General features: G+C 37.6%; 1 long non-coding RNA gene across 1 annotated transcript; it reads left to right on the plus strand.

Moving 5' to 3' along the window:
* Window positions 1-3872: 3872 nt before the first annotated feature.
* LOC309508106 lies at window positions 3873-10269 on the plus strand. The gene is made up of 2 exons (XR_014209379.1): window positions 3873-4337; window positions 6327-10269. It is a non-coding gene; the product is annotated as an uncharacterized lncRNA (long non-coding RNA).
* Window positions 10270-20904: the final 10635 nt, after the last annotated feature.

Raw genomic sequence — 20904 nt, forward strand, 5'->3', positions numbered from 1 at the left:
AAAAATTCACTTTGGCGGGCGCTAAAACAAGTTCAATGCAGGAAAATTCATGCGTGAATTTAACTGAGTAGTAACTTACATGACCATGCACTCGCACAAATGCGACCACATACAATTTTAACTCGCACATTCTCAAAAAATGGTCGCAGTCTGGAACCCTGGAACGTAATCCATTCATCTCTCACAGCAACATGTTTTGGTAAAGCATGAAAGCTAATACCAATATCTCTCCTCTTAGCATTGCAACCCGCTACCGCACATTGGTATTGATCCGCCATCGTCTTCTCTCTACTCCTGAACCTGACCGGGCGGGGCGGAGGGGAGTATGAGCTTGTGGCCCCGCCCAGTGGAGTTACTACGTCACAACTCCAGTCTATTTTAGCCGGCATTTTAGCGTCTGCTACTGATTCACAGCCATTTGAATGCAGAAATACTCAGAAACACAACTTTGAGCTTATTTTTCTCAAGATATGTCCTCTAGCATAAGAAAAATGCCACAAGAACATGTTAACACCTAGAAAAACATGATTTTCATCGGAGTGGGTCTTTAAGATTGCACATCAGGTGTCTTTCACTAACGTACCCATGTCTTAATGCCAGAGACTGCACTATATATTTATATGATATTCCTATATCAAAGTAAAATGTTATTTCATCAGTCATCTCCATCTCTGACTGCTGTATATGGTTACAGTATTGACTGGTGTGGTTCCCTCAACATAACTCGTGGCCACGAGAAATAGAGGTTGTTCTCTCAAAATATGAAGTCTTGGCCTCGAGAAAAATATATTGTTCCCTCAACATATGATCTCGTGGCCACGATTTATCATCACATTCCCACGACTTAATATGACGTTCCCACGAATTAATATCTCGTGGCAACAACAAATTATCACGTTCCCACGAGTTTATATGTTGTGGCCACGACAAAACTAAGTGAACCAAACATGTCCCCTCCCGGCTCCCGGCTCCCGGTCACCGTAGATTCCTGCCCAATTGGAAGGTTTTGAATTTGATTGTGCGGGTAAAAATTGGTTTGTGCGGGCGGATAAAATTTGGGCTGGTTTGGGGTCAGTTCGGCAGTTTTCAAACATCAAAATTGTATAGTCTAATTGGTTAATAAACAAAACTCAAGTGTGCATATACTCTATAAAAGCAGTCATCATGACACACACAGGCGTTGGTGTTGTTGACGTCGCCGATGTGCACACACTTTTAGCCAATCAGCGGACATCTGCGACTTTTAAACCGTCTAGACCAGGGGTGGCAAACGTCGGTCCTGGAGAGCCTCAGTCCTGCAGATTTGAGCTCCAACCCTGATAAAAACTCACCAGCCTGTATCTGTCTAGCAACCCTTCAGACGTTGATTTTCTTGTTCAGGTGTGTTTGATCAGGGTTGGAGCTGAACTCTGCGGGACTGAGGCTCTCCGGGACAGACGTTAGCCACCCCGGTCTAGACTGCACTCTACTCGTCCCCGACAGCAGCTGAAAGAGGTTTGAATCAATCAGTTTTTACTGTGCTAAGTGCCATATGTTCTACAATATGTGCTTCACAAAAGATGTAATGTAGTTCTGTCTGAAGTTAAAGCACAACACAAAGGTAAGCACATTGTAATTTTGTTGTTGTCAGATTATCATACAGTATGTATCAATGAATGACATGTTTTGGCTGTAGTGTGTGCATTAACATGTGTGAAATGCCTACAGCCTGCCAATTACGTTGCCTATTCTGATTCTTTATATTGGGCACTTTTTGCACTTAAAATGGCTTATTCTTACTGTGTTGACATTAAAAATGATGGATGTGTTTTTCCGAGGGTTAAAGTTATCGGGTAATTTCTTGACTGGCATTTTGACAGTTTCCACCTGGACATTTTAGTCATATTTGCTTATTCTCTTAAATGCATTTGCCCTGTTTTGATCGTTTTTTTCTGGGAAATTATTTTATTTTATTTTCATCATTATTTTGTGCTTATCAACCTTGATTGGTATGGCAATAAAATTAAATTCTATCACATTATTCTGTCAGTTTTGGGCGGGTTTTTCTTGGAGTGGGCGTGTTTTAGTGAGCGTTTGGGCTGTACATCGTCGACCCAATCTGGCAACGCTGGTTGTCTAATCTTATGGCTCTTAAATGGTTTAAAAGCACTTGAATGAATGATTGTCTGACCATATGATAGGCCTACGTGTGGACCATCCTCTGAACTATTTATTAATAAGTCATTTTAAATGCAGAACAGAAGTCTATTACATTTTTATTCAGGCAGAATTAATGGCTACTTTTGAATGGCTGACAATGAAAAAAAAACATGATTTTTGTCTGAATTGTGTAGTGACAGTAGCAGGTTCCTCTGGTCTGAGCAACAATGGCCTGAGTTTGACTGCTTGTTTGGGTAACACTTTATTTTGAAGCTCTCAAACGACATTCTACTGACTATAAATAACTTTGCAACTACATGTAAACCTATTCTACTAACCCTAACACATAACCCTAACTAACCTAACAATCTACTAATACTCTAATGAGAGTTAGATATCAACAATAAATAAGTATAATTGGTTCATTGCTCGAGTGCAGACAAGAAGATAACATCTGTTATCTTTAAGTAATACTTTAAGTACGCTATTAAGATATTTAACAAATTATTCTAAAATTTTAATGATAAATTAATAAAAATGTATCAAATTAAAAGCATCATTAAAATTATTTAAAACCAGTTTCCCTAACAAAAGGACAAACAAGGGTTGGTTGGACAAACAATGGTCACACTTTATTGCGATGGTCCACTTTAGAAATTCTATTAAAGGGTTAGTTCACCCAAAAATGAAAATTCTGTCAGTAATTACTCACCCTCATGTTGTTATAAGAAATTATGGTCTGTTCCCAACAACTTCCACTCCTATATATATATATCAAAATGTTCCTTCACTTAAAAGAGCTTAATTATCATATAGAGACAATTACATCCAATCTCAGTAATATGTAAATAGTATCACAGAGGGCAACCAATAACCATCTTGATTACAGGGACTTCAAATAGCTTGTCACCTTAAAATTTAACCCGTTCTATTTTAACAGAAGATCAAAGATGTGACCACTACAGATAGATCTTATCACCTTAACCTTTTGCTGTTCTGATTTCACAGAACATCAAAGATGTGGGCACAGAGGAAAGATCCTCAATTTACATTTAAGACAGAGTTTCAGCCTCATGTTGAGAGGGAAGACGAATCTGTTATTCTTAAATTACACTTAAAAACAGAGCTTCATTTACATGTAGAGGGGGAAGACAAACGAAATAGAGGATAAATGTTTGAGCTGAGAGGATGAGATTCATTCTGTATGACTCCGCTGAATCCAAGGTGCTTTGTGTACCTTGCCACTGCTATGCTGTAATAAACTTCATTTTTGAGATCTTCGACGTCCACTTCATTTTTTCTTACATTGGCGAGCCAGACCCAGGAATCGACGGATTTCCAACAAAAAAAGGGAAAAGGTAAGAAAAAGCTGTTTTCTTTCATTTATGCTGTTTTTGTCAAGGAATTCCTCGGTTTAAAAAAAATCTAGAAAAGAAAAATTAAGGACAGAAGAGATCGAATTTGGTTCATTCAGTATTAGCAGGAGGAGTTTTAAGCCTATTGCGTACATTTTTGTTAAAGATTCTAACGTAACTGAATAAGCCCGGAGCAGTGTGGTAGCAGACTTGTATTGGAATTGTTGTTTCTAAAGTAATTGAAACAAAGTGCTTAAGTGTAAAGTTTCTAAAGTAACTGAAATTTGGTGTTGGTCTCTTATAATTCTGTTAAGATTCTAAAGTAATTGAATAAACCCGAAAGTAGTGTGGTGACAGAGTTATTTCAAATGGGTTGTTTCTAAAGTAACTGAAACAAATGTGTATGTTTCTAATGTACTTGAAACCGATTGTGAAGTTGTAATAATTCTGAGGAAATTCTAAAGTAATTGAATAGACCCGACGCAGTGTGGTCACAGAATTATTTCACAACTATTGTGTGTTATAGCATAGGCTAGACTAGTGAGTCTGATGTGCCGTGACTTTGTGAAGTTTAAAACAAAGAACCCGAAGCAGTGTGGTTTTGCCCGATGTACTGTGGCATTGTTTTAAAATTCATAAATATAGTTTGAACCCGAAGTACTGATAAGCAAGCTGTTTTAAGAAAATAACATAAAAACCCGACGTAGTGTGGTTGTGTCCGACGTACTGTGACAGTGTTAATTTTTTTTGATATTGTTTAAGCCTGACGTACTGTGGCCAAGTTGTTTTAAGAATATAACATAAAACCAGACATAGTGTGGTTTTGTCCGACGTACTGTGACAGTGTTGCATTTCTTAACTGTTTTGCTTAACGAAATTTAAGGACCAATGGATTGTGGTTGTGGTTAAGTTTAGAAGCCTCAGGTAGTGTGGCTATTTTGATCATTTGTGTCCGAAGTACTGGAGCTGTGAATAATTAGACTAACAGATATCTTAAAGGAACTAGATAACGTGTAGTCATTTAAATCAGACTTTGTGAATAACTATTAGATCACGAGATATTTTAAAGCTTGATAAGACTTTTGAAAATGGAAGAAATTATTGTTAAATACATCGCTAAACACGGTTCTCAGGGAATGTTTGACGGAATAGAGAATATTGTTGATAAACCGTACAAGTGGGCTATCTCTAAGTTTGAAAATGATCCCAAAATGCCTAAGAACAAAAATGGGAAAATTGCTAATGCGCTTCAAGCACTTTTTGCTTCATACAAAGTAACTAGGAGGAGAGTAGATGAGTTAGAGGCTGAAAATGAGCGACTCAGTGTTGGGGTAATTTCTACAAAAAATTACCTTGCTAGTGAAACGATATGGAAAGAAGAAAAGGTAAAGATGCAGAATGAGATTGTACTTCTTAGAACTAACAATAGTATGCTTAAATCATCTGTGGAAACATTGTCCAACAATTTGGAGGAGGCGAAGGCGGCTTGTCAGTTTATGATAAAGAATGGCACAACTGAGAAAAACCCTAGTAAGACATTGTTAGGTGTCACATTGTGTAACCCAGTTCCAGAAATGCCAGATTTACAGGAAGACAGGACTGAGGGTTTGGAAAAAGTTTCTCAGTCATTAAATAGCCAATACTCTGACTGTAGAGTCAGATTTCCCATGGCACCAGTCCATGCTACTACGACTATGCATGCTAGTGAAGGAAGGGAAGAACCAATGACTTCTACCATAGTCCGAGGATTTAATCCAACTGAACTAGAAACTGTGATCAAGAATATTGGTAAATTTGATCCTGCCAAACAAGATGCATTAGATTTTCTGAAAAACTTGGAGGAATATGCTGAAGTTTACAATTTAACAGATGGTGATGCATGCGTATTGCTAAGAATGTGTTTGCCTGAGACTTTGTCTGGAGCATTAACTCAGAAAGTGAAGAACAGAACTGCTACTAAGTCAGAGAGGAAACAGGCACTGCTGGATGTCCTAGGTGTGATGTCAGTTAATTGGGATAGGATATCTGAGATGCAAATGAGAAAAGGGGAACACCCAGCAGCATTCTCAGAACGATTATTGGAGACATTTAAGACTTTCAGTGGCAATCCTGACATTACTAAGAATGATGTCAGTTTCAAGTCTGCCTTGATTAACAAATGTGACCCACTCACCCGGTCTGCTGTGACAATGCTAGTTACACCACTCTCTGAATATAATGACATTATTGCTAAAATGACACAGTTTTACAACAATAATGCTAATGCAAATAGTCAAATGAAAGCTGCCAAATCTAGACATCCAGTTGCTGCCTTTGGCGAGAGAGAATGTTCTACATTGTCTAATGGTTTCCATCATAGACCAAGGAGATTTGCAAGAATAAATTCAGAAGGTGTTATTCTTTGCTATGCATGTGGAAAAGCTGGTCACATTGCTAGACATTGTCAAGACAGTGAGAGACCTCTTCAAAACTTTGTCTGTCATGCATGTGGAAAGGATGGTCACATTGCAAGGCACTGTTTGGAGAAAAGAAAGGAAGATCAGGAAGTTGTTTGTTTTGCTTGTGGAAAGATGGGACACAAGGCAAGACAGTGTCACTTTTCACACAAAAGAAAGATGGGCTATAGTGGTTTGCTTAAGAAAATAGGCAATTTAGAAACACAGTTGGCACTGTTGGAAGGAAATAAAGAAGTCATTCACACCTTGTCAAACATATCACTGCACCAGCAACATGACTGTAGCTCAGTCACAAGCAAATGCTGATGCAAATTAGAATTAGTTTTATGATAGTAACACATTACGTAGTGTGGTTGTGTCCGACGTACTGTGACAGTGTTAATTTTTTTTGATATTGTTTAAGCCTGACGTACTGTGGCCAAGTTGTTTTAAGAATATAACATAAAACCAGACATAGTGTGGTTTTGTCCGACGTACTGTGACAGTGTTGCATTTCTTAACTGTTTTGCTTAACGAAATTTAAGGACCAATGGATTGTGGTTGTGGTTAAGTTTAGAAGCCTCAGGTAGTGTGGCTATTTTGATCATTTGTGTCCGAAGTACTGGAGCTGTGAATAATTAGACTAACAGATATCTTAAAGGAACTAGATAACGTGTAGTCATTTAAATCAGACTTTGTGAATAACTATTAGATCACGAGATATTTTAAAGCTTGATAAGACTTTTGAAAATGGAAGAAATTATTGTTAAATACATCGCTAAACACGGTTCTCAGGGAATGTTTGACGGAATAGAGAATATTGTTGATAAACCGTACAAGTGGGCTATCTCTAAGTTTGAAAATGATCCCAAAATGCCTAAGAACAAAAATGGGAAAATTGCTAATGCGCTTCAAGCACTTTTTGCTTCATACAAAGTAACTAGGAGGAGAGTAGATGAGTTAGAGGCTGAAAATGAGCGACTCAGTGTTGGGGTAATTTCTACAAAAAATTACCTTGCTAGTGAAACGATATGGAAAGAAGAAAAGGTAAAGATGCAGAATGAGATTGTACTTCTTAGAACTAACAATAGTATGCTTAAATCATCTGTGGAAACATTGTCCAACAATTTGGAGGAGGCGAAGGCGGCTTGTCAGTTTATGATAAAGAATGGCACAACTGAGAAAAACCCTAGTAAGACATTGTTAGGTGTCACATTGTGTAACCCAGTTCCAGAAATGCCAGATTTACAGGAAGACAGGACTGAGGGTTTGGAAAAAGTTTCTCAGTCATTAAATAGCCAATACTCTGACTGTAGAGTCAGATTTCCCATGGCACCAGTCCATGCTACTACGACTATGCATGCTAGTGAAGGAAGGGAAGAACCAATGACTTCTACCATAGTCCGAGGATTTAATCCAACTGAACTAGAAACTGTGATCAAGAATATTGGTAAATTTGATCCTGCCAAACAAGATGCATTAGATTTTCTGAAAAACTTGGAGGAATATGCTGAAGTTTACAATTTAACAGATGGTGATGCATGCGTATTGCTAAGAATGTGTTTGCCTGAGACTTTGTCTGGAGCATTAACTCAGAAAGTGAAGAACAGAACTGCTACTAAGTCAGAGAGGAAACAGGCACTGCTGGATGTCCTAGGTGTGATGTCAGTTAATTGGGATAGGATATCTGAGATGCAAATGAGAAAAGGGGAACACCCAGCAGCATTCTCAGAACGATTATTGGAGACATTTAAGACTTTCAGTGGCAATCCTGACATTACTAAGAATGATGTCAGTTTCAAGTCTGCCTTGATTAACAAATGTGACCCACTCACCCGGTCTGCTGTGACAATGCTAGTTACACCACTCTCTGAATATAATGACATTATTGCTAAAATGACACAGTTTTACAACAATAATGCTAATGCAAATAGTCAAATGAAAGCTGCCAAATCTAGACATCCAGTTGCTGCCTTTGGCGAGAGAGAATGTTCTACATTGTCTAATGGTTTCCATCATAGACCAAGGAGATTTGCAAGAATAAATTCAGAAGGTGTTATTCTTTGCTATGCATGTGGAAAAGCTGGTCACATTGCTAGACATTGTCAAGACAGTGAGAGACCTCTTCAAAACTTTGTCTGTCATGCATGTGGAAAGGATGGTCACATTGCAAGGCACTGTTTGGAGAAAAGAAAGGAAGATCAGGAAGTTGTTTGTTTTGCTTGTGGAAAGATGGGACACAAGGCAAGACAGTGTCACTTTTCACACAAAAGAAAGATGGGCTATAGTGGTTTGCTTAAGAAAATAGGCAATTTAGAAACACAGTTGGCACTGTTGGAAGGAAATAAAGAAGTCATTCACACCTTGTCAAACATATCACTGCACCAGCAACATGACTGTAGCTCAGTCACAAGCAAATGCTGATGCAAATTAGAATTAGTTTTATGATAGTAACACATTGTAGAAAAAGGTTTACTATCAAAAGGGGGGTGATTCTTTATGATTTATGAAACATGTTTTATTAGCATTGATATGTAGTGGTAATGTATAATAAATGTTTTAAATACATTATGTTTAGAAATAATTTTTAACATGTTTTGAGATGAAACTTCTGTGACTTTGATGTTTGAATGTGAAAAGATGCTTGTGGGGGAAAGGGGGGCAACCTCTTCTTTTGATTATAGTTTCAGATATAAGCATCGAGATGTTTGCCTGAAATTTGTAACCTCCTGGAGAAAGGTGATCTGGTCGTTTGAAGGACGAGAAGGAAGTGGAGCCAGGGGGATTTTCTCAAGAAAAAGAAAAGAATAGAGATTTCCAGACCTGCAAGATCCAGAACTCCAGGCCTAAAAGACCTAGAAACCCTGAGACCCACCATGGGATGGAAGGAACTGATGAAGAGGCACAGACTTGAACAACACCAGTGACTGCTTCTTCTAGAAGGACTTGCGCTCCAAGTGAAAAAAAAAAAATGGACAATGAGAAGTGAAACAAGAGGAGATTTCAGAAACAAACCATTTCAGAGACTATGGACAGCAGTTTTTCAACATAGAGGGAAAACAAGTGGATAAAGGATGTCCACACTGAGAAAATGGACACAAAATGACACACACACACACACACACACACACACACACACACACACACACACACACACACACACACACACACACACACACACACACACACACACACACTATATTGTCAATTGATTGTTGATTATTTGAGTTATCAAAACTAATCAATATGCTAACATCACTGATGTGAACACCACTGTGAGAGCCCAACAAGGCCTTGAAGAAAGACAAGATTTTTGCAAAACAAATGCATGATGGAGATATGGCCTATTCTAGTTTAATTTGGAATGTAACCTTTAAAACGGCTGTATGTGTATGTATCTTTCTTATTATCGGTCAGTGCATTATGTTATGCTGTATGTGTTCCATGCTGAAACGTAAGATTATAGATAATTCCATGATCAATATTGAATGTTCCAAGTGGATATGATGGTTCTTGGTTACCTCGTATAAAAAAAAAAAATTACAAAAAAATACATTTCATTATCACAAACTATGATAACTTTGCTCAAGTGAAGTAGAGCCATAACTCAGTGTGCAGGAGGCGTAGATCCCGAAGACGGGTAAGATTCTCTGATGGCCATAGATGGGAACAACCTAAGACAGGGCTACGCCGCCACTGGGGCACCTGCCCACCAGGTTCGGGAGGTGTTATCTACGAAAAGAGAGTGGTTGTGATGCTACTTTGGGCCAAGAGCATCAAAGGGGGGTCTATAAGAAATTATGGTCTGTTCCCAACAACTTCCACTCCTATATATATATATCAAAATGTTCCTTCACTTAAAAGAGCTTAATTATCATATAGAGACAATTACATCCAATCTCAGTAATATGTAAATAGTATCACAGAGGGCAACCAATAACCATCTTGATTACAGGGACTTCAAATAGCTTGTCACCTTAAAATTTAACCCGTTCTATTTTAACAGAAGATCAAAGATGTGACCACTACAGATAGATCTTATCACCTTAACCTTTTGCTGTTCTGATTTCACAGAACATCAAAGATGTGGGCACAGAGGAAAGATCCTCAATTTACATTTAAGACAGAGTTTCAGCCTCATGTTGAGAGGGAAGACGAATCTGTTATTCTTAAATTACACTTAAAAACAGAGCTTCATTTACATGTAGAGGGGGAAGACAAACGAAATAGAGGATAAATGTTTGAGCTGAGAGGATGAGATTCATTCTGTATGACTCCGCTGAATCCAAGGTGCTTTGTGTACCTTGCCACTGCTATGCTGTAATAAACTTCATTTTTGAGATCTTCGACGTCCACTTCATTTTTTCTTACATTGTTCAAACCCTTTGGAACACAAATTAAGATATTTTTGATAAAATCTGAGAGCTGGATCACTCCTCCATAGGCTTCTAAGACACTATAACTTGCTGGCCCAGAAAAGTTATTCAAGAGATCGTTAATATAGTCCAAGTGACTACAGTGGCTCAATCTTAAGTTTATAAAGCGACGAGAATACTTTTTGTGCGCAAAACGGTCTTACGGGGTTGGAACAACATGAGGGTGAGTAATTATTGACAGAATTTTCATTTTTGGGTGAACTAACCCTTTAACTATAAATAACTTTGCAATTACATGTCAACTAACTTTCATATAGGGTGACGGTTGGATCACCGTTCAAAGAATTTAAGACAGGCCATTACTGTAATAATGATGACTAAGAGCACAACAATACCATATTCTCTAGTCTCCATTGTTCATGAAAGTTGTATGATGTGCTTGATGGGGCATGAAATTATGCAAGAGAGTCAAGAGAAATCAATGTCTTCCTCTCAACTTTCCCATGTGAGTCATGGAGGACTTGTGCATTTTTAATTGACGACAGGTTTGGTCTGCCGTCTAGACAGCATCTTCCAGTCCTCAGATGAGAAATATTGGGCAATAAAAAGTGAAATGTTAAAAATCTCCATTAATCTTGTGACAGCTCTGTGATTTCTTTTCAAGAATGAAATATGTGTGTTTAATGAAACAACACGGCATGCACAATTTTCGGTGTGTTTTCGTGTTCAAAAACTGTCAGACTTTTTCCAGCACTCTCTTTCTGGATCTGTCAATGCTGGAGACATGAGATATTGTGTGGCTGTGTTGAATCTTTGCACGACTTTGACAGTTAGCCTATTTTTTTTTTAAGTGAAGAGCTGAATTTTTTCCTCAGCAGATTCCAATGGCCATATAATAAAAGCAACTGTTATTTTTGCCTTTTCCACTTTAGCACCACTAATGACTGTTATTCTTCTCAGAAGACCCTTAAAGGCATTTCAAAGTAAACTTACTCTATATCATTTACTGCTTTTACCTCTGGACTTCCCACCACCATAGGGAAACATTTTTCCTCTTGATTATAAAAATTATAAATTTCCTCAAAATTATAACTGAATCAGACATTCCAGTGATTTATATGAGAGAGAAGGCATTTGATATTTTAGGAGAGCTTATTAGCTCAGCTCACTTAGATGTAAAACTGTTTGTGCAATACAGTGTAATAAAACTAGCTATGTAGCAATCGTGTGGAGAAAGAAAAAAGTAGCTCATTACTGGAAAAGCTACACCATTTTGAAAACTGTGAAGCTACTGTCATGGTACTTTAAAATATAGTCAAGTTAGTAGCACCCCTACTTTTAGTTAGTTACTTCCTCACACTGAGTTGTTGTTGTTGTTGTTGTTGTTGTTATATCTGAATATCTATATCTTTTCTGTTCTCATAATGTTTCTTTTTAATACAGTAACTAGCTAAATGTACTGTATGAGAGAGTGATTTAAACATATATTTGCTAATATACAGTATCTCTGAGGTTTTAAGGGAAGAAATGTCTCTCCATAGAGCAGATGGCAGGTGAACATAATGTCCCACATGCACCTGCTGAAGCTGAAGATTTCCAGCATGGGGTCACAGATCATGTTCAAGTTTGCCATGCAGGGATAGTTGTGAAATTGTGTAAGCAGATGGGCGTTTTCACAGCAGAAATCTGTATTGTATACATTTATGGCATGCAGTCAGACATTTAATGTGATAAATGTCAAACATTTAAACTCATCATGGTAAAGAGCCTAAATAAAAACTACAAAAAGGACACAATCAATCACTTATAACAGCACCTGCAATCTAGTTTAACCAGGTGCTAAATGTGCTGAAATAGTCATTCTGCATCGTGAGAATCACTGTAATTGTCATTCTTTGCAGCATCAAGCAATTAGGTTCATCATGTGTTTTAATCGCAAAAGTCAAGAGAGAGAGAGAGAGCAAGAGAGACATTTGTGTTCATTTTTATTGATTATGGCAACAATAAAAAAAATTTATATCCATCAAATAATGCCAAAGAGATATAATCAATATCCCCCAAAAAAATCCGTCATTGGCAGGAAAAGAGTTAAAGAACCGATTCGGATGGAGCATTTATGTACTGTCTGTCATAAAGTATGACAGATCACAGTAGTTTCCAGCATATCTCATATCCAAGAACTCTGCAATATTTGCAAATCTGGCTCTAAAGCTGGGACCGAGATGGGTCTTGTTCATGTTGCCCACTTGGATCCCATCTAGTAGCAAGTGCAATCCTGCATGAAATTCATCTGGGCAATTAACATGGGGACATTTTGGAACCCGCAGACAATCCTATATGAGGCCCAATTTTCAGCCCATTTCTCAGCCCATTTCATACCCATATGGGCCGCACATACAAATGTCGGCTGGGAAATAACATGCAAATGAACAGCACAATCAGTTCCCCTGTCAGTATACTGGTATTTACCCAGCAATCCCGTCAGTCAGTCAGTCACTGTTGCACTCCAGGTCTGAATGACCTTGATCGCATTACTGATGTCCTCAGTAGTGTACTACCTGGGCTGATTCTTGCAAGCTTTCACACAAAAATAAACACTGGGACAGGCTCTTACACCATGTCCGAACTACACACGACGTGCGATAAAAGGTATCTTTTCCATGTTAATCCAAATTGTTGTCCTAACCTATTCTATTTTAGAAACGGTTTCTATTTTTCTGCGACGTCGCGCTGGAACAACAAACACAAAGTGTGGCAGTGATAATCTCAGGTACTGTTTATGTGCTTTACTTAATGTTAAAAGCATGCAATGTGACTTTGAATATCATTTAGTGCTCCAGCTTTGTAGCTGTAAAAGCAACAATGGATAATTCACCTCAGATCTTGAAATTAAACAAATGGAAACAAGAATGTTCAAACTGTGAACAAACAAGTGTATTCTTTGACAAAGATTGTTTTAGTAACTCAGTAGCCTATGTTTTTTTAATAATGTTTAAATGGTGTGAATTTGATTATTTGTAGCCTACTTATCCTTGCGAGTGTGAATCTCTGGTGCTGTGCACTTGCCGCGAGACTCCGCCCACACGCTGTTCTGATTGGCTGTGGGTTTTGATTGATTTTGACGCATCTCGCAGTCGCATCGCGTCTAGTGTGGACAGACAAATTATTTGTCGCTGGAATCTTATCGCATCGCGTCTGGTTAGGACACGGTGTTAGAGTGAATCTGAAAGTAATTTAGTTTTTTTAGTTTTTTTACCACTATGAACTTTTAGATAACAATGATATTGAATTTTAGGTGAGGAGAAGAGAGGAGAAAAGAAGCAGAGGGAGACATCAAGGTTTAGAATCGCATTTCTGTCTCCAACATCAACCCTTATCTAAAGCAACAGAATTATCAGCAATTCAAAAAACAGCTTCATTGTGTTTCCGAGAAAGCTGTCAGTGTGGATCATTCACTCACTCTATTAAGGGTGAAAAGAGATGTGAAGCACAGACAGACACTTAAAAATCAGAAAATTAGCCTACCACAATTGTTCTCTTCTTTGGAACACAAAGAAAGATATTGTGAAGAATGTGTCCACTGTTTTACTCCATATAATGAAAGACAATAGGGCCCAAAAAAAACATTGGACCCCATCGACTTCTAATGTGTGGATAGACAAAAACAGAAATTTTTCCAAATATCTCCATTGGTGTTTCACAGAAGTTATACAGGTTTGGAACAACATGAGGGTGAGTAAATGATTATAGAATGTTCATTTTTGGGTTAACTATTATAATGTCATATTACAAAACTCCAAAGACCAAAAACCAATATAAAAGTGGTCCATTTTATATTAAAAATCTTGTTGCTGCACGATCTTGAAGAAAAATGAAATATGTGATAACTCATGAAATAATGTTATATTCGCAGATAAATAATGTTATAAAATAAATAAAATGTTATAAAGCACAAATAATGCTTTAACTGTGTAAATTGTATTAAAATATTTTTAAAGTTTGAAAATTAAATAATCATGATTATTTTGTGTTATTGTGTATCTTTGTTATTAAAAATAAAAACACTATGTATATATAGCTAATAGATGCAAATTACAAACAATAGGACACATATAATAAAACAAAGATATATATATGAAATTAACAGTGCTTTAGGTTTTTCAGGTAGGCCTACATTCGTTTTATTTAACAGTATCATTCAAGTAAGAAATAAAACCGAAACTGAACAATCAAATGCTTAAGTCTTCACTGTATAAAAGAAATACATTGACTCTTAATAAAGCTACAAAAGTTATTCAGTAAAAAGTGAGTGATTTTCTTAGGCTGCTGTCACTTTAAGAGTTGCACTGATCCAATATACTGTTACACACGCCTTTTCTTTCTCCACTGTTTACATTCACTTAGGACATAACTGACTGTGTTTACGTGAATACTCGCCAAGACGCATTTTGACATAATTGTGTGTGTGTAAAAGCTGCGTAAAAGAACTGAATTCGGGATTGCATGCTGTCCGAGAGGTGTCTCTCTGTGCGCGCGAGTTCTGCATTGAATTCTTTTCCACGGCTTATTGCGCTTAATAACATTAAGGATATGAAATGTATTTAACAGTCATGGGCCAGTCTATTCTCTGCTATCTGCGTCAACCTAAAACATTGACGTTTCATAACTTTTTGAAGTATTAAAGGGTTAGTTCACCCAAAAATGAAAATGATGTCATTAATGACTCACCCTCATGTAGTCCGAGAGCTTTCTGTCCCTCCATTGAAAATGTATGTACGCTATACTGTCCATGTCCAGAAAGGTAATAGCGATATCATCAAAGTAATCCATGTGACATCAGTGGGTTAGTTAGAATTGTTTGAAGCATCGAAAATACATTTTGGTCCAAAAATAACAAAAATTTGTTTGCTTTATTCAGCATTGTATTCTCTTCCGGGTCTTCCACGTTCACAACTCCGCAGTGACGCTGCTGACGTAAGACGCTGCTTAGTTCTTCGTCCGTGTATTCGGGTTCAAATAAATATGGCTGGGCAAAAAAATGCAAGTCTTCCTCTGTGTCGAAATCCTTAGACATGTTTGCGAAGATTGTTTTGTTTACAGCGTGCGTCTCCCTCAGACTGTAAACGAAGCTCGGGCGCACCAGATGACACGTCAGCAGCGTCTTACGTCAGCAGACAGTAACAGACCCGGAAGAGAATACAATCCTGAATAAAGTCGTAGTTTTTGTTATTTTTGGACCAAAATGTATTTTCGATGCTTCAAAAAATTCTAACTAACCCACTGATGTCACATGGACTACTTTGATGATGTCTGTATTACCTTTCTGGACATGGACAGTATACCGTACATACATTTTCAATGGAGGGACAGAAAGCTCTCGGACTAAATCTAAAATATCTTAAACTGTGTTCCGAAGATGAACGGAGGTCTTACGGGCTTGGAATGACATGAGGGTGAGTCATTAATGACATCATTTTCATTTTTGGGTGAACTAACCCTTTAAAATTATTGAGTTATAACAAGCCGTTGTGAGATATATACAGTATATATAATATCCATTGCAAGGGGGGAATCGGATGTAATGTCAAGTCAGAAAATTGTAAAGCATCCGCCACAGCAGGAGCACACATAGGTCAAACGGTCAGTCGGTCACATTGAACTAATGCACTGTGTGTGCTTTTTCCACATCAGCATGCGGTTTGAACCGGCCTTAAGCATCTTTTACTCTGAATACCACTTCTAAGCAAGTGGAAAGGAAAATATTTATGAAGCCAGCTTGCAGAATTCAGCATAGTCCGTGGAGGTCTATAATTAAAGAGATGAAGCTGTTTCTCTCTGACTTTGTACTACTGTTTGTGGGTTAGGCAGGCCGTGACATGTCTGTGCTTATGTTTTAAGAGGTTAAGGCTTGCAGTGCCATTGGAGCCACAGGTAAAACATTATTATCAAGTGGATTTAGAGAAGAACATGCTGTGGGTCAAAACACTGTGTCGGCCTCCAGAGATGTGAAACTTTACCTCAGGCAGGGCTGAAAGATCTCTATATCAGTCTCTGTTGGACCATACTGTTCCCCTACCCTAGGGGGGATGGAAAATATGCGCTTTCTTATCACAGAATGCAGAAATGTAATAACTAATGAGCTGGATTGGAAGCAGATTCAATTAATTATACAAAACACATGAACGTATTAACATACAGATTAGAGCTAGAAGGCAGAATTCTTAATTCTAACATGGAGGCCCAATCGTTTTCATAAGAAAAATCATTCTTATGTTTGAAGTGGTGAACACATGCATTGGAACAGCACTTCATTTTGTTATTTAGAGTTCAAGCTTAGATCAGTTCTTGGTTCCTGTCATGAAGTACATGGTCCTTAATATGTTATTCCTAAACTGTGATTTTGAGAAATGTAACTAACCCTAAACCAAAACCGGTAGCACTTTATTTTACAGTCCTATTCCCCGTGTATGTTCCTATTATGGTAATTACAATAACTAGGTAATAAGCCTGAACCTACACCTAAACCTAACCTTAACCCATGTAGTTACCTTATGTTAACCAGTACTTTCTTAGGTAAGAACACTGTAAGAATAAAAAAAAGATGATCAAGTAATTTGCATCATATAAATATTGCACACCTTTTTATTCTGTCTGTTAATTGAGTGCAGTTAATTGTTTTAAAATTGCCTATAATTTAATCAAATATTTGCATTATAATTATAAAAAATATATATATTAAAAAAAATCATGTCACTGAGTCATTTGTCAGCGATCAACTATGCTGATCATAAATTGATTCACTACAAAGAACTGGTTCTTATGAGTCATTTGTTGTGAATCAGACTAGTTGTGTAGTTATACTTCACAAAAAGATGGTTTGATCATTTAACATTACTAATTTATTCTAAATAAGGCATTATGGTAAGTAGTAAACAATGCAGTAGTAAAGTTAAAGTAAAAGTCACTTTCTTCACAAAGTGATCAGCATTTACTTGGGCGTTTAACAATAGATTTACTGTTAAACCAAGTTAAATGGTAACTCTGGTTCATCAGTCAATAGCTCAGTTCCAGTCAGATCAGTGGGATTACTGGAAAGAGCAGTAATGAAAACATAAAGTCTGAAAAGACATTTCACAGTTTGTGGTTTCCATGGTGACCATGAATGTACTTTGAGAGGTGAAATGGTCGGGTTTATTCGGTCTCCTGATTAGAACATTTGTTTCAAAACGCAACAGGGGAAATTGTATGTTTTGACGTAGTTGTTATGCCTTGCAGTGTTTTTCCTGCCAATGCTCTTTGGCTCTCACTTTCAGAGCATTCTGGGCCTGATTGATTGCACTCTCTAAACTATCTACGAGGAACAATTCATTTAATCAATGGATCTTAGACATTGACAGTAGAATTTTAATAAGAACACACCAAAGCTGTTTCTCTCATTCTTTTAAATTGGTATTCAGTGTTCAGTTTCTTCTTTGTAAGCCTTAGGCCGTGTGTCCTCCAAAGCGTTTTTAGCCAGCTGAAAACGCTAGGCGCTCTGCTGAAAACGCCTAGCTGTGGGCGCTTGAGAGCGTTTTGGCAGCGTTGTGTTTTTTTCAGTTGAGACACTTTGCTTGTTATGATACGGAATATCCGCGAAAGTGTTACTAGTATCTCATTTCACACATATTTTGTTTCGGTGTTGATTCTATATTAAAATGTTGATACAATGTAACGTATTTTCTCTGGCTCTTGTTTTAAATGATTTTGTTCCGTTTATTATGCTTGTTGTTGTCGTCAACTGTTGAGGTTGTACAAGCAGAATGTGGCGGTTGGTCGGTGTGGTTTTAGTCCCGCCCCTCCTCCACTGTGATTGGACGGTTGGGTAAAAAGTGACAGTGATGAGCGCTGCGTTTAACATTCTTCAACTCTCGGCGACCTGTAAAAAACGGCACGCTCATGGCGTTTTAAAAACGCGGCACTCCATTGAAAACAATTGAAAAAATACGCCAGCCGCGTGAAAAAAACGCTTTGGTGGACACACCAAATTATTTACTCACCATCATGGCATCCTCTGTCATGGCATACAATAGGATTTTGAAGAATTGAACCCCTTTCGTCCTTGCAATTTAAGCTTCAAAAATGATGCAATACCAAGCATCATTAACTCTTCCCTCGCCAGTGTTTTTATTAAAAGTTGCCAGCCAACACCAGCATTTTTTATCATTTTCACAAAACTATCATGGCCTCCAACAATCGCACAACAGACTATACACTGTTAAAAGATTATATTATCAATAAATTTGTTTTTATGTTGCTTTAACTCATCAATATAAGTTAAGCAATTTTCAACTTATTTTAATAAGTTATGCAAGATTCAACTTTTTTTTCTAAGTCAGTTTAATGTAATTTAAGTTGAAGTGACTTAAACATCCAAGTGTTTTTTTTTGTGTGGTTTTTTTTACAGTGTATAATGTGTACACAATGTGTCGTCACTTTTTTCTGCTTCTTTGTTGCATGTGTTTTGATCAGGAGATTCCGTCCTTCAGACGATGCCTATAATGCCCTCTACCCAAGGCCGCATTAACGCACGGGCTTACCTGGGCTGAAGCCCAGGGGCCTCCCAAGTTCAGGGGCCTCCCATGTTCAGGTTCATGATGAGCTGAAAAGGTCATATTGTTTTAACTTGTCAGATTTTGTCGCTGTACGTCGCTAGTCGCTTGTGGACATTGGTAGTGCTGTCGCTCTAATGTTATTGTTATGGTGCGTTCACACCAGACGCGAATAGAGCGTCTGGCGCGAGTGATTTCAATGTTAAGTCAATGCAAAGACGCGTTTACGCGCGTCTAGAGGTCCCGCGGCGCGAATGAGGCGTGTCCACTACAGCGGCAAAAGTCCGCTCAGTGCCGCTGGCAACGTCTCCGCTTTGGGGTGTGTCTGTTGCGAGTGTGTTTAATCTAAGTTTTTTTCAACACACGAACAGTATCATCAGCGATGCACGCGACTACATTTAGAAATAGACAAGCTTTGTTTCCAAATGTATCAAGCAATGATCCTTTCAATTTTATAAACCCAGCCAATATAATCACAATGAACACATCCAAAATAAAATCTTTAACATATAACAACTGCAAAGCGTCTAATTTGTAAACAAAATGATTTACGCACTAAATCCAGCATAAACTCACTGAGACTGTTGACAGTTTCTTTTCCATGCATCATTTTATTATATCCATGTTTGTGGTTAGTTACCGTAAATCATATAAAACAGTGAAATCGCCCTCGAACTCTTCTGTCTTGCCTGCACTTCACTCCAGACGGTGACGGGAGCTGAGCTCCACTGAAAGGCTTCTTTCCTATTGGTTGTCGCTCGCGAAAATCGCTTCTCATTTGTGTAAAGTTGAAATTTAGTTGCTGTGTGTGGTTTTAAATAAAGTGTCTTGTGTTTATGTGCTCAGTGATATGTTAATAGCAATATTAAAATTGAAAACAATATAAAAAAACTCACTGTTGTAGGTCTCGAAAGAAATTAATGCATTCTGTGATGTAGATTATACCTAGATATTACACTTTTTTAAAATGAGACTATAAATCGAGGGGATGGGGGGCCTACAAAACCTCTCAGCCCCGGGGCCTAACATTAGGTTAAGGCGGCTCTGCCTCTACCGTATAACACTGAAAACACAAAAAGGTGGTGAGGAAAGAGTTAAAGTGGTCCATGTGACTACATAGGTCTCCTAAAGCTGTGAGGAACAGACCAAATTTATGTAATTATTCATGAGAAATTGTAACATTTTACCAAGCTCTTTCGTTACATTTATGAGAGTTCATTAGAGATGTAGTGATTCTTTTGATTCTTATGATTCATTCACGACTTGGATATAGTGAACAGTCATTTGTTCATTGAAAAGTCATTTGGACCTAGGATGGCCATATCTACACACCAAAAAGGACGACACTTTGCAGGATTCAGTGAATGCAGGATAAAAACTGAAAAATAATCCCAAACCTATAAAAAGTGTCAGAAATGTACTTTTACTTTTTGTAAGAGTTGATATTTGCCCCCTTAAATTGATTTACAATGTGTGGTGTCTGTAAGAAGTTATCAGGCAAAGAAACACACGAGATAAGAGTAGAGAACTTCATCCATCTTGTTTACTCTTTCACTTGCGTTCTCACAAACATTACATCATTACAAAATGCTTCAAAATAGTATAGTCACAAAATAATTCACGCATCAACACAAAGCAATGTAAATTTTTAGCTTTACAAAGGGCAACTTTTCTACTTTTTTTATATATATATATTTTTTTTTTACTGACAAAATCCATCTTTGCACTGCAGAATGGCACAGAAACAAAGTGGCATTTTGATGCATTGCATTGTTTATTGCAACTCAGAGGTCACCCTATATGGACTATTTTTATGATTCTTTTATGGTGTTAAAATTTAGAGAGCCCCATCTAAAGCCTCATTCAATGTAGTTTTGTGGAAAAGTACAACAATTCTTTCTTGTTTTCTTTTTTTCTTCTTTTGGGTCTCTTGGGAGAGACACAGGTGTTTGGAATGGCATGATGAAAATAAATGAAATTTTTTGGTTTTGGGTGAACTGTCCCTTTTTTT

This window comes from Leuciscus leuciscus (genome assembly GCF_965113295.1).
Source record: "Leuciscus leuciscus genome assembly, chromosome: 10".
Lineage (NCBI taxonomy): Eukaryota > Metazoa > Chordata > Actinopteri > Cypriniformes > Leuciscidae > Leuciscus > Leuciscus leuciscus.